At 47.3% G+C, this 12,473-nt stretch overlaps 14 non-coding genes across 14 annotated transcripts; all 14 read left to right on the top strand.

The window, feature by feature from the left end:
* The first annotated feature begins 313 nt into the window (after window positions 1-313).
* Trnas-gcu (transfer RNA serine (anticodon GCU)) lies at window positions 314-395 on the top strand. The gene has a single exon. It is a non-coding gene; the product is annotated as a tRNA-Ser (tRNA).
* Window positions 396-1,236: 841 nt separating this feature from the next.
* On the top strand, window positions 1,237-1,318 carry Trnas-gcu (transfer RNA serine (anticodon GCU)). Its single transcript has one exon. It is a non-coding gene; the product is annotated as a tRNA-Ser (tRNA).
* An 842-nt stretch (window positions 1,319-2,160) lies between these two features.
* On the top strand, window positions 2,161-2,242 carry Trnas-gcu (transfer RNA serine (anticodon GCU)). Its single transcript has one exon. It is a non-coding gene; the product is annotated as a tRNA-Ser (tRNA).
* Window positions 2,243-3,083: 841 nt separating this feature from the next.
* Window positions 3,084-3,165, top strand: Trnas-gcu (transfer RNA serine (anticodon GCU)). Its single transcript has one exon. It is a non-coding gene; the product is annotated as a tRNA-Ser (tRNA).
* An 841-nt stretch (window positions 3,166-4,006) lies between these two features.
* Trnas-gcu (transfer RNA serine (anticodon GCU)) lies at window positions 4,007-4,088 on the top strand. The gene has a single exon. It is a non-coding gene; the product is annotated as a tRNA-Ser (tRNA).
* An 842-nt stretch (window positions 4,089-4,930) lies between these two features.
* Trnas-gcu (transfer RNA serine (anticodon GCU)) lies at window positions 4,931-5,012 on the top strand. The gene has a single exon. It is a non-coding gene; the product is annotated as a tRNA-Ser (tRNA).
* Window positions 5,013-5,853: 841 nt separating this feature from the next.
* Trnas-gcu (transfer RNA serine (anticodon GCU)) lies at window positions 5,854-5,935 on the top strand. The gene has a single exon. It is a non-coding gene; the product is annotated as a tRNA-Ser (tRNA).
* Window positions 5,936-6,776: 841 nt separating this feature from the next.
* On the top strand, window positions 6,777-6,858 carry Trnas-gcu (transfer RNA serine (anticodon GCU)). Its single transcript has one exon. It is a non-coding gene; the product is annotated as a tRNA-Ser (tRNA).
* Window positions 6,859-7,700: 842 nt separating this feature from the next.
* On the top strand, window positions 7,701-7,782 carry Trnas-gcu (transfer RNA serine (anticodon GCU)). The gene has a single exon. It is a non-coding gene; the product is annotated as a tRNA-Ser (tRNA).
* An 842-nt stretch (window positions 7,783-8,624) lies between these two features.
* Trnas-gcu (transfer RNA serine (anticodon GCU)) lies at window positions 8,625-8,706 on the top strand. The gene has a single exon. It is a non-coding gene; the product is annotated as a tRNA-Ser (tRNA).
* Window positions 8,707-9,547: 841 nt separating this feature from the next.
* On the top strand, window positions 9,548-9,629 carry Trnas-gcu (transfer RNA serine (anticodon GCU)). The gene has a single exon. It is a non-coding gene; the product is annotated as a tRNA-Ser (tRNA).
* Window positions 9,630-10,470: 841 nt separating this feature from the next.
* On the top strand, window positions 10,471-10,552 carry Trnas-gcu (transfer RNA serine (anticodon GCU)). The gene has a single exon. It is a non-coding gene; the product is annotated as a tRNA-Ser (tRNA).
* An 841-nt stretch (window positions 10,553-11,393) lies between these two features.
* Trnas-gcu (transfer RNA serine (anticodon GCU)) lies at window positions 11,394-11,475 on the top strand. Its single transcript has one exon. It is a non-coding gene; the product is annotated as a tRNA-Ser (tRNA).
* An 841-nt stretch (window positions 11,476-12,316) lies between these two features.
* On the top strand, window positions 12,317-12,398 carry Trnas-gcu (transfer RNA serine (anticodon GCU)). The gene has a single exon. It is a non-coding gene; the product is annotated as a tRNA-Ser (tRNA).
* The last annotated feature ends 75 nt before the right edge of the window (window positions 12,399-12,473 follow it).

Raw genomic sequence — 12,473 nt, 5'->3', positions numbered from 1 at the left:
GCTGTACGTTTCGTTGCAGTAAGTCGTGCAAAAGAATGCACAGCACCTTTCTCATTTGCATTAGACGACACTGCATGTCGATACAATGCTTATTCCTGCAGTAGATAATTGGGCCAATGATTTTACCCGATCGCATATCCACATGGACGGATGCTGTCATTAAACGATTCGCCAGTGGGAGCTTGGTCGGCCGCACTGCAGCTTGGCATTAGACGTTAACACCGGCCCAGTACCATGTTTTGAATGTGTTTTCGAATCGACAAATGTCTTCTTTCCGCAAGCACTCGCCAAAGACACAACTGTAGTTCCAGCAGACGAGGTGGCCGAGTGGTTAAGGCGTTGGACTGCTAATCCAATGTGCTCTGCACGCGTGGGTTCGAATCCCATCCTCGTCGAAGAAATTTACGTAAAGCACGCTTTTGCGGTCACTCCTTCTCCGTGCGAAACGCCACTCAGTAGTAACATCGACGCGTGTACGTGGCAGATAGCGTGTGTATGAAATAAGTGACTAAACTGCCCACCAGATGAAAGCGCACAACATTCCATAGCGTATGCCCTTCGAATTAAACATCAATTCGAGATCTATAAACCAATCAAATTTCGGCTCCAGCAAAGAGTATGTTGGTATTTGCGAACGATGAGTTCTTATTTATATTTAAGTGCATATCTGTCGCAGTCATTTTAACGTATCGTGCCTTTAATAATCCATCTGTAGCACAACTGTCGCCTTCCGACAGTTTGTTCTTTAAAGTCAGGCCGCCATCTACAGAAGCCATTTGGCAGGGCCTACTGGAGAGACTTGAGTTTGCAGACATCCGTCGCTAGTGGCCGCCCAAACACCAAGCTCCATCGCAAACAGCAGGACAATCTTGGGCTAGGGGGGACGTCAAAACCTTGCAAGCAATATCAGTGTAGCGTATCGAGCTGTACGTTTCGTTGCAGTAAGTCGTGCAAAAGAATGCACAGCACCTTTCTCATTTGCATTAGACGACACTGCATGTCGATACAATGCTTATTCCTGCAGTAGATAATTGGGCCAATGATTTTACCCGATCGCATATCCACATGGACGGATGCTGTCATTAAACGATTCGCCAGTGGGAGCTTGGTCGGCCGCACTGCAGCTTGGCATTAGACGTTAACACCGGCCCAGTACCATGTTTTGAATGTGTTTTCGAATCGACAAATGTCTTCTTTCCGCAAGCACTCGCCAAAGACACAACTGTAGTTCCAGCAGACGAGGTGGCCGAGTGGTTAAGGCGTTGGACTGCTAATCCAATGTGCTCTGCACGCGTGGGTTCGAATCCCATCCTCGTCGAAGAAATTTACGTAAAGCACGCTTTTGCGGTCACTCCTTCTCCGTGCGAAACGCCACTCAGTAGTAACATCGACGCGTGTACGTGGCAGATAGCGTGTGTATGAAATAAGTGACTAAACTGCCCACCAGATGAAAGCGCACAACATTCCATAGCGTATGCCCTTCGAATTAAACATCAATTCGAGATCTATAAACCAATCAAATTTCGGCTCCAGCAAAGAGTATGTTGGTATTTGCGAACGATGAGTTCTTATTTATATTTAAGTGCATATCTGTCGCAGTCATTTTAACGTATCGTGCCTTTAATAATCCATCTGTAGCACAACTGTCGCCTTCCGACAGTTTGTTCAAAGAAAGTCAGGCTGCCATCTACAGAAGCCATTTGGCAGGGCCTACTGGAGAGACTTGAGTTTGCAGACATCCGTCGCTAGTGGCCGCCCAAACACCAAGCTCCATCGCAAACAGCAGGACAATCTTGGGCTAGGGGGGACGTCAAAACCTTGCAAGCAATATCAGTGTAGCGTATCGAGCTGTACGTTTCGTTGCAGTAAGTCGTGCAAAAGAATGCACAGCACCTTTCTCATTTGCATTAGACGACACTGCATGTCGATACAATGCTTATTCCTGCAGTAGATAATTGGGCCAATGATTTTACCCAATCGCATATCCACATGGACGGATGCTGTCATTAAACGATTCGCCAGTGGGAGCTTGGTCGGCCGCACTGCAGCTTGGCATTAGACGTTAACACCGGCCCAGTACCATGTTTTGAATGTGTTTTCGAATCGACAAATGTCTTCTTTCCGCAAGCACTCGCCAAAGACACAACTGTAGTTCCAGCAGACGAGGTGGCCGAGTGGTTAAGGCGTTGGACTGCTAATCCAATGTGCTCTGCACGCGTGGGTTCGAATCCCATCCTCGTCGAAGAAATTTACGTAAAGCACGCTTTTGCGGTCACTCCTTCTCCGTGCGAAACGCCACTCAGTAGTAACATCGACGCGTGTACGTGGCAGATAGCGTGTGTATGAAATAAGTGACTAAACTGCCCACCAGATGAAAGCGCACAACATTCCATAGCGTATGCCCTTCGAATTAAACATCAATTCGAGATCTATAAACCAATCAAATTTCGGCTCCAGCAAAGAGTATGTTGGTATTTGCGAACGACGAGTTCTTATTTATATTTAAGTGCATATCTGTCGCAGTCATTTTAACGTATCGTGCCTTTAATAATCCATCTGTAGCACAACTGTCGCCTTCCGACAGTTTGTTCTTTAAAGTCAGGCCGCCATCTACAGAAGCCATTTGGCAGGGCCTACTGGAGAGACTTGAGTTTGCAGACATCCGTCGCTAGTGGCCGCCCAAACACCAAGCTCCATCGCAAACAGCAGGACAATCTTGGGCTAGGGGGGACGTCAAAACCTTGCAAGCAATATCAGTGTAGCGTATCGAGCTGTACGTTTCGTTGCAGTAAGTCGTGCAAAAGAATGCACAGCACCTTTCTCATTTGCATTAGACGACACTGCATGTCGATACAATGCTTATTCCTGCAGTAGATAATTGGGCCAATGATTTTACCCGATCGCATATCCACATGGACGGATGCTGTCATTAAACGATTCGCCAGTGGGAGCTTGGTCGGCCGCACTGCAGCTTGGCATTAGACGTTAACACCGGCCCAGTACCATGTTTTGAATGTGTTTTCGAATCGACAAATGTCTTCTTTCCGCAAGCACTCGCCAAAGACACAACTGTAGTTCCAGCAGACGAGGTGGCCGAGTGGTTAAGGCGTTGGACTGCTAATCCAATGTGCTCTGCACGCGTGGGTTCGAATCCCATCCTCGTCGAAGAAATTTACGTAAAGCACGCTTTTGCGGTCACTCCTTCTCCGTGCGAAACGCCACTCAGTAGTAACATCGACGCGTGTACGTGGCAGATAGCGTGTGTATGAAATAAGTGACTAAACTGCCCACCAGATGAAAGCGCACAACATTCCATAGCGTATGCCCTTCGAATTAAACATCAATTCGAGATCTATAAACCAATCAAATTTCGGCTCCAGCAAAGAGTATGTTGGTATTTGCGAACGATGAGTTCTTATTTATATTTAAGTGCATATCTGTCGCAGTCATTTTAACGTATCGTGCCTTTAATAATCCATCTGTAGCACAACTGTCGCCTTCCGACAGTTTGTTCTTTAAAGTCAGGCCGCCATCTACAGAAGCCATTTGGCAGGGCCTACTGGAGAGACTTGAGTTTGCAGACATCCGTCGCTAGTGGCCGCCCAAACACCAAGCTCCATCGCAAACAGCAGGACAATCTTGGGCTAGGGGGGACGTCAAAACCTTGCAAGCAATATCAGTGTAGCGTATCGAGCTGTACGTTTCGTTGCAGTAAGTCGTGCAAAAGAATGCACAGCACCTTTCTCATTTGCATTAGACGACACTGCATGTCGATACAATGCTTATTCCTGCAGTAGATAATTGGGCCAATGATTTTACCCGATCGCATATCCACATGGACGGATGCTGTCATTAAACGATTCGCCAGTGGGAGCTTGGTCGGCCGCACTGCAGCTTGGCATTAGACGTTAACACCGGCCCAGTACCATGTTTTGAATGTGTTTTCGAATCGACAAATGTCTTCTTTCCGCAAGCACTCGCCAAAGACACAACTGTAGTTCCAGCAGACGAGGTGGCCGAGTGGTTAAGGCGTTGGACTGCTAATCCAATGTGCTCTGCACGCGTGGGTTCGAATCCCATCCTCGTCGAAGAAATTTACGTAAAGCACGCTTTTGCGGTCACTCCTTCTCCGTGCGAAACGCCACTCAGTAGTAACATCGACGCGTGTACGTGGCAGATAGCGTGTGTATGAAATAAGTGACTAAACTGCCCACCAGATGAAAGCGCACAACATTCCATAGCGTATGCCCTTCGAATTAAACATCAATTCGAGATCTATAAACCAATCAAATTTCGGCTCCAGCAAAGAGTATGTTGGTATTTGCGAACGATGAGTTCTTATTTATATTTAAGTGCATATCTGTCGCAGTCATTTTAACGTATCGTGCCTTTAATAATCCATCTGTAGCACAACTGTCGCCTTCCGACAGTTTGTTCAAAGAAAGTCAGGCTGCCATCTACAGAAGCCATTTGGCAGGGCCTACTGGAGAGACTTGAGTTTGCAGACATCCGTCGCTAGTGGCCGCCCAAACACCAAGCTCCATCGCAAACAGCAGGACAATCTTGGGCTAGGGGGGACGTCAAAACCTTGCAAGCAATATCAGTGTAGCGTATCGAGCTGTACGTTTCGTTGCAGTAAGTCGTGCAAAAGAATGCACAGCACCTTTCTCATTTGCATTAGACGACACTGCATGTCGATACAATGCTTATTCCTGCAGTAGATAATTGGGCCAATGATTTTACCCAATCGCATATCCACATGGACGGATGCTGTCATTAAACGATTCGCCAGTGGGAGCTTGGTCGGCCGCACTGCAGCTTGGCATTAGACGTTAACACCGGCCCAGTACCATGTTTTGAATGTGTTTTCGAATCGACAAATGTCTTCTTTCCGCAAGCACTCGCCAAAGACACAACTGTAGTTCCAGCAGACGAGGTGGCCGAGTGGTTAAGGCGTTGGACTGCTAATCCAATGTGCTCTGCACGCGTGGGTTCGAATCCCATCCTCGTCGAAGAAATTTACGTAAAGCACGCTTTTGCGGTCACTCCTTCTCCGTGCGAAACGCCACTCAGTAGTAACATCGACGCGTGTACGTGGCAGATAGCGTGTGTATGAAATAAGTGACTAAACTGCCCACCAGATGAAAGCGCACAACATTCCATAGCGTATGCCCTTCGAATTAAACATCAATTCGAGATCTATAAACCAATCAAATTTCGGCTCCAGCAAAGAGTATGTTGGTATTTGCGAACGACGAGTTCTTATTTATATTTAAGTGCATATCTGTCGCAGTCATTTTAACGTATCGTGCCTTTAATAATCCATCTGTAGCACAACTGTCGCCTTCCGACAGTTTGTTCTTTAAAGTCAGGCCGCCATCTACAGAAGCCATTTGGCAGGGCCTACTGGAGAGACTTGAGTTTGCAGACATCCGTCGCTAGTGGCCGCCCAAACACCAAGCTCCATCGCAAACAGCAGGACAATCTTGGGCTAGGGGGGACGTCAAAACCTTGCAAGCAATATCAGTGTAGCGTATCGAGCTGTACGTTTCGTTGCAGTAAGTCGTGCAAAAGAATGCACAGCACCTTTCTCATTTGCATTAGACGACACTGCATGTCGATACAATGCTTATTCCTGCAGTAGATAATTGGGCCAATGATTTTACCCGATCGCATATCCACATGGACGGATGCTGTCATTAAACGATTCGCCAGTGGGAGCTTGGTCGGCCGCACTGCAGCTTGGCATTAGACGTTAACACCGGCCCAGTACCATGTTTTGAATGTGTTTTCGAATCGACAAATGTCTTCTTTCCGCAAGCACTCGCCAAAGACACAACTGTAGTTCCAGCAGACGAGGTGGCCGAGTGGTTAAGGCGTTGGACTGCTAATCCAATGTGCTCTGCACGCGTGGGTTCGAATCCCATCCTCGTCGAAGAAATTTACGTAAAGCACGCTTTTGCGGTCACTCCTTCTCCGTGCGAAACGCCACTCAGTAGTAACATCGACGCGTGTACGTGGCAGATAGCGTGTGTATGAAATAAGTGACTAAACTGCCCACCAGATGAAAGCGCACAACATTCCATAGCGTATGCCCTTCGAATTAAACATCAATTCGAGATCTATAAACCAATCAAATTTCGGCTCCAGCAAAGAGTATGTTGGTATTTGCGAACGATGAGTTCTTATTTATATTTAAGTGCATATCTGTCGCAGTCATTTTAACGTATCGTGCCTTTAATAATCCATCTGTAGCACAACTGTCGCCTTCCGACAGTTTGTTCTTTAAAGTCAGGCCGCCATCTACAGAAGCCATTTGGCAGGGCCTACTGGAGAGACTTGAGTTTGCAGACATCCGTCGCTAGTGGCCGCCCAAACACCAAGCTCCATCGCAAACAGCAGGACAATCTTGGGCTAGGGGGGACGTCAAAACCTTGCAAGCAATATCAGTGTAGCGTATCGAGCTGTACGTTTCGTTGCAGTAAGTCGTGCAAAAGAATGCACAGCACCTTTCTCATTTGCATTAGACGACACTGCATGTCGATACAATGCTTATTCCTGCAGTAGATAATTGGGCCAATGATTTTACCCGATCGCATATCCACATGGACGGATGCTGTCATTAAACGATTCGCCAGTGGGAGCTTGGTCGGCCGCACTGCAGCTTGGCATTAGACGTTAACACCGGCCCAGTACCATGTTTTGAATGTGTTTTCGAATCGACAAATGTCTTCTTTCCGCAAGCACTCGCCAAAGACACAACTGTAGCTCCAGCAGACGAGGTGGCCGAGTGGTTAAGGCGTTGGACAGCTAATCCAATGTGCTCTGCACGCGTGGGTTCGAATCCCATCCTCGTCGAAGAATTTTACGTAAAGCACGCGTTTGCGGTCACTCCTTCTCCGTGCGAAACGCCACTCAGTAGTAACATCGACGCGTGTACGTGGCAGATAGCGTGTGTATGAAATAAGTGACTAAACTGCCCACCAGATGAAAGCGCACAACATTCCATAGCGTATGCCCTTCGAATTAAACATCAATTCGAGATCTATAAACCAATCAAATTTCGGCTCCAGCAAAGAGTATGTTGGTATTTGCGAACGATGAGTTCTTATTTATATTTAAGTGCATATCTGTCGCAGTCATTTTAACGTATCGTGCCTTTAATAATCCATCTGTAGCACAACTGTCGCCTTCCGACAGTTTGTTCAAAGAAAGTCAGGCTGCCATCTACAGAAGCCATTTGGCAGGGCCTACTGGAGAGACTTGAGTTTGCAGACATCCGTCGCTAGTGGCCGCCCAAACACCAAGCTCCATCGCAAACAGCAGGACAATCTTGGGCTAGGGGGGACGTCAAAACCTTGCAAGCAATATCAGTGTAGCGTATCTAGCTGTACGTTTCGTTGCAGTAAGTCGTGCAAAAGAATGCACAGCACCTTTCTCATTTGCATTAGACGACACTGCATGTCGATACAATGCTTATTCCTGCAGTAGATAATTGGGCCAATGATTTTACCCAATCGCATATCCACATGGACGGATGCTGTCATTAAACGATTCGCCAGTGGGAGCTTGGTCGGCCGCACTGCAGCTTGGCATTAGACGTTAACACCGGCCCAGTACCATGTTTTGAATGTGTTTTCGAATCGACAAATGTCTTCTTTCCGCAAGCACTCGCCAAAGACACAACTGTAGTTCCAGCAGACGAGGTGGCCGAGTGGTTAAGGCGTTGGACTGCTAATCCAATGTGCTCTGCACGCGTGGGTTCGAATCCCATCCTCGTCGAAGAAATTTACGTAAAGCACGCTTTTGCGGTCACTCCTTCTCCGTGCGAAACGCCACTCAGTAGTAACATCGACGCGTGTACGTGGCAGATAGCGTGTGTATGAAATAAGTGACTAAACTGCCCACCAGATGAAAGCGCACAACATTCCATAGCGTATGCCCTTCGAATTAAACATCAATTCGAGATCTATAAACCAATCAAATTTCGGCTCCAGCAAAGAGTATGTTGGTATTTGCGAACGATGAGTTCTTATTTATATTTAAGTGCATATCTGTCGCAGTCATTTTAACGTATCGTGCCTTTAATAATCCATCTGTAGCACAACTGTCGCCTTCCGACAGTTTGTTCAAAGAAAGTCAGGCTGCCATCTACAGAAGCCATTTGGCAGGGCCTACTGGAGAGACTTGAGTTTGCAGACATCCGTCGCTAGTGGCCGCCCAAACACCAAGCTCCATCGCAAACAGCAGGACAATCTTGGGCTAGGGGGGACGTCAAAACCTTGCAAGCAATATCAGTGTAGCGTATCGAGCTGTACGTTTCGTTGCAGTAAGTCGTGCAAAAGAATGCACAGCACCTTTCTCATTTGCATTAGACGACACTGCATGTCGATACAATGCTTATTCCTGCAGTAGATAATTGGGCCAATGATTTTACCCAATCGCATATCCACATGGACGGATGCTGTCATTAAACGATTCGCCAGTGGGAGCTTGGTCGGCCGCACTGCAGCTTGGCATTAGACGTTAACACCGGCCCAGTACCATGTTTTGAATGTGTTTTCGAATCGACAAATGTCTTCTTTCCGCAAGCACTCGCCAAAGACACAACTGTAGTTCCAGCAGACGAGGTGGCCGAGTGGTTAAGGCGTTGGACTGCTAATCCAATGTGCTCTGCACGCGTGGGTTCGAATCCCATCCTCGTCGAAGAAATTTACGTAAAGCACGCTTTTGCGGTCACTCCTTCTCCGTGCGAAACGCCACTCAGTAGTAACATCGACGCGTGTACGTGGCAGATAGCGTGTGTATGAAATAAGTGACTAAACTGCCCACCAGATGAAAACGCACAACATTCCATAGCGTATGCCCTTCGAATTAAACATCAATTCGAGATCTATAAACCAATCAAATTTCGGCTCCAGCAAAGAGTATGTTGGTATTTGCGAACGACGAGTTCTTATTTATATTTAAGTGCATATCTGTCGCAGTCATTTTAACGTATCGTGCCTTTAATAATCCATCTGTAGCACAACTGTCGCCTTCCGACAGTTTGTTCTTTAAAGTCAGGCCGCCATCTACAGAAGCCATTTGGCAGGGCCTACTGGAGAGACTTGAGTTTGCAGACATCCGTCGCTAGTGGCCGCCCAAACACCAAGCTCCATCGCAAACAGCAGGACAATCTTGGGCTAGGGGGGACGTCAAAACCTTGCAAGCAATATCAGTGTAGCGTATCGAGCTGTACGTTTCGTTGCAGTAAGTCGTGCAAAAGAATGCACAGCACCTTTCTCATTTGCATTAGACGACACTGCATGTCGATACAATGCTTATTCCTGCAGTAGATAATTGGGCCAATGATTTTACCCGATCGCATATCCACATGGACGGATGCTGTCATTAAACGATTCGCCAGTGGGAGCTTGGTCGGCCGCACTGCAGCTTGGCATTAGACGTTAACACCGGCCCAGTACCATGTTTTGAATGTGTTTTCGAATCGACAAATGTCTTCTTTCCGCAAGCACTCGCCAAAGACACAACTGTAGCTCCAGCAGACGAGGTGGCCGAGTGGTTAAGGCGTTGGACAGCTAATCCAATGTGCTCTGCACGCGTGGGTTCGAATCCCATCCTCGTCGAAGAATTTTACGTAAAGCACGCGTTTGCGGTCACTCCTTCTCCGTGCGAAACGCCACTCAGTAGTAACATCGACGCGTGTACGTGGCAGATAGCGTGTGTATGAAATAAGAGACAAAACTGCCTACCAGATGAAAGCGCACAACATTCCATAGCGTATGCCCTTCGAATTAAACATCAATTCGAGATCTATAAACCAATCAAATTTCGGCTCCAGCAAAGAGTATGTTGGTATTTGCGAACGACGAGTTCTTATTTATATTTAAGTGCATATCTGTCGCAGTCATTTTAACGTATCGTGCCTTTAATAATCCATCTGTAGCACAACTGTCGCCTTCCGACAGTTTGTTCTTTAAAGTCAGGCCGCCATCTACAGAAGCCATTTATCAGGGCCTACTGGAGAGACTTGAGTTTGCAGACATCCGTCGCTAGTGGCCGCCCAAACACCAAGCTCCATCGCAAACAGCAGGACAATCTTGGGCTAGGGGGGACGTCAAAACCTTGCAAGCAATATCAGTGTAGCGTATCGAGCTGTACGTTTCGTTGCAGTAAGTCGTGCAAAAGAATGCACAGCACCTTTCTCATTTGCATTAGACGACACTGCATGTCGATACAATGCTTATTCCTGCAGTAGATAATTGGGCCAATGATTTTACCCGATCGCATATCCACATGGACGGATGCTGTCATTAAACGATTCGCCAGTGGGAGCTTGGTCGGCCGCACTGCAGCTTGGCATTAGACGTTAACACCGGCCCAGTACCATGTTTTGAATGTGTTTTCGAATCGACAAATGTCTTCTTTCCGCAAGCACTCGCCAAAGACACAACTGTAGTTCCAGCAGACGAGGTGGCCGAGTGGTTAAGGCGTTGGACTGCTAATCCAATGTGCTCTGCACGCGTGGGTTCGAATCCCATCCTCGTCGAAGAAATTTACGTAAAGCACGCTTTTGCGGTCACTCCTTCTCCGTGCGAAACGCCACTCAGTAGTAACATCGACGCGTGTACGTGGCAGATAGCGTGTGTATGAAATAAGTGACTAAACTGCCTACCAGATGAAAGCGCACAACATTCCATAGCGTATGCCCTTCGAATTAAACATCAATTCGAGATCTATAAACCAATCAAATTTCGGCTCCAGCAAAGAGTATGTTGGTATTTGCGAACGACGAGTTCTTATTTATATTTAAGTTCATATCTGTCGCAGTCATTTTAACGTATCGTGCCTTTAATAATCCATCTGTAGCACAACTGTCGCCTTCCGACAGTTTGTTCTTTAAAGTCAGGCCGCCATCTACAGAAGCCATTTGGCAGGGCCTACTGGAGAGACTTGAGTTTGCAGACATCCGTCGCTAGTGGCCGCCCAAACACCAAGCTCCATCGCAAACAGCAGGACAATCTTGGGCTAGGGGGGACGTCAAAACCTTGCAAGCAATATCAGTGTAGCGTATCGAGCTGTACGTTTCGTTGCAGTAAGTCGTGCAAAAGAATGCACAGCACCTTTCTCATTTGCATTAGACGACACTGCATGTCGATACAATGCTTATTCCTGCAGTAGATAATTGGGCCAATGATTTTACCCGATCGCATATCCACATGGACGGATGCTGTCATTAAACGATTCGCCAGTGGGAGCTTGGTCGGCCGCACTGCAGCTTGGCATTAGACGTTAACACCGGCCCAGTACCATGTTTTGAATGTGTTTTCGAATCGACAAATGTCTTCTTTCCGCAAGCACTCGCCAAAGACACAACTGTAGCTCCAGCAGACGAGGTGGCCGAGTGGTTAAGGCGTTGGACTGCTAATCCAATGTGCTCTGCACGCGTGGGTTCGAATCCCATCCTCGTCGAAGAATTTTACGTAAAGCACGCGTTTGCGGTCACTCCTTCTCCGTGCGAAACGCCACTCAGTAGTAACATCGACGCGTGTACGTGGCTGATAGCGTGTGTATGAAATAAGAGACAAAACTGCCTACCAGATGAAAGCGCACAACATTCCATAGCGTATGCCCTTCGAATTAAACATCAATTCGAGATCTATAAACCAATCAAATTTCGGCTCCAGCAAAGAGTATGTTGGTATTTGCGAACGACGAGTTCTTATTTATATTTAAGTGCATATCTGTCGCAGTCATTTTAACGTATCGTGCCTTTAATAATCCATCTGTAGCACAACTGTCGCCTTCCGACAGTTTGTTCTTTAAAGTCAGGCCGCCATCTACAGAAGCCATTTATCAGGGCCTACTGGAGAGACTTGAGTTTGCAGACATCCGTCGCTAGTGGCCGCCCAAACACCAAGCTCCATCGCAAACAGCAGGACAATCTTGGGCTAGGGGGGACGTCAAAACCTTGCAAGCAATATCAGTGTAGCGTATCGAGCTGTACGTTTCGTTGCAGTAAGTCGTGCAAAAGAATGCACAGCACCTTTCTCATTTGCATTAGACGACACTGCATGTCGATACAATGCTTATTCCTGCAGTAGATAATTGGGCCAATGATTTTACCCGATCGCATATCCACATGGACGGATGCTGTCATTAAACGATTCGCCAGTGGGAGCTTGGTCGGCCGCACTGCAGCTTGGCATTAGACGTTAACACCGGCCCAGTACCATGTTTTGAATGTGTTTTCGAATCGACAAATGTCTTCTTTCCGCAAGCACTCGCCAAAGACACAACTGTAGTTCCAGCAGACGAGGTGGCCGAGTGGTTAAGGCGTTGGACTGCTAATCCAATGTGCTCTGCACGCGTGGGTTCGAATCCCATCTTCGTCGAAGAAATTTACGTAAAGCACGCTTTTGCGGTCACTCCTTCTCCGTGCGAAACGCCACTCAGTAGTAACATCGACG

Source organism: Schistocerca serialis, chromosome 2 (genome assembly GCF_023864345.2).
Source record: "Schistocerca serialis cubense isolate TAMUIC-IGC-003099 chromosome 2, iqSchSeri2.2, whole genome shotgun sequence".
Taxonomy (NCBI): Eukaryota; Metazoa; Arthropoda; class Insecta; order Orthoptera; family Acrididae; genus Schistocerca; species Schistocerca serialis.
This window is presented reverse-complemented; position numbering and strand designations above follow the sequence as displayed.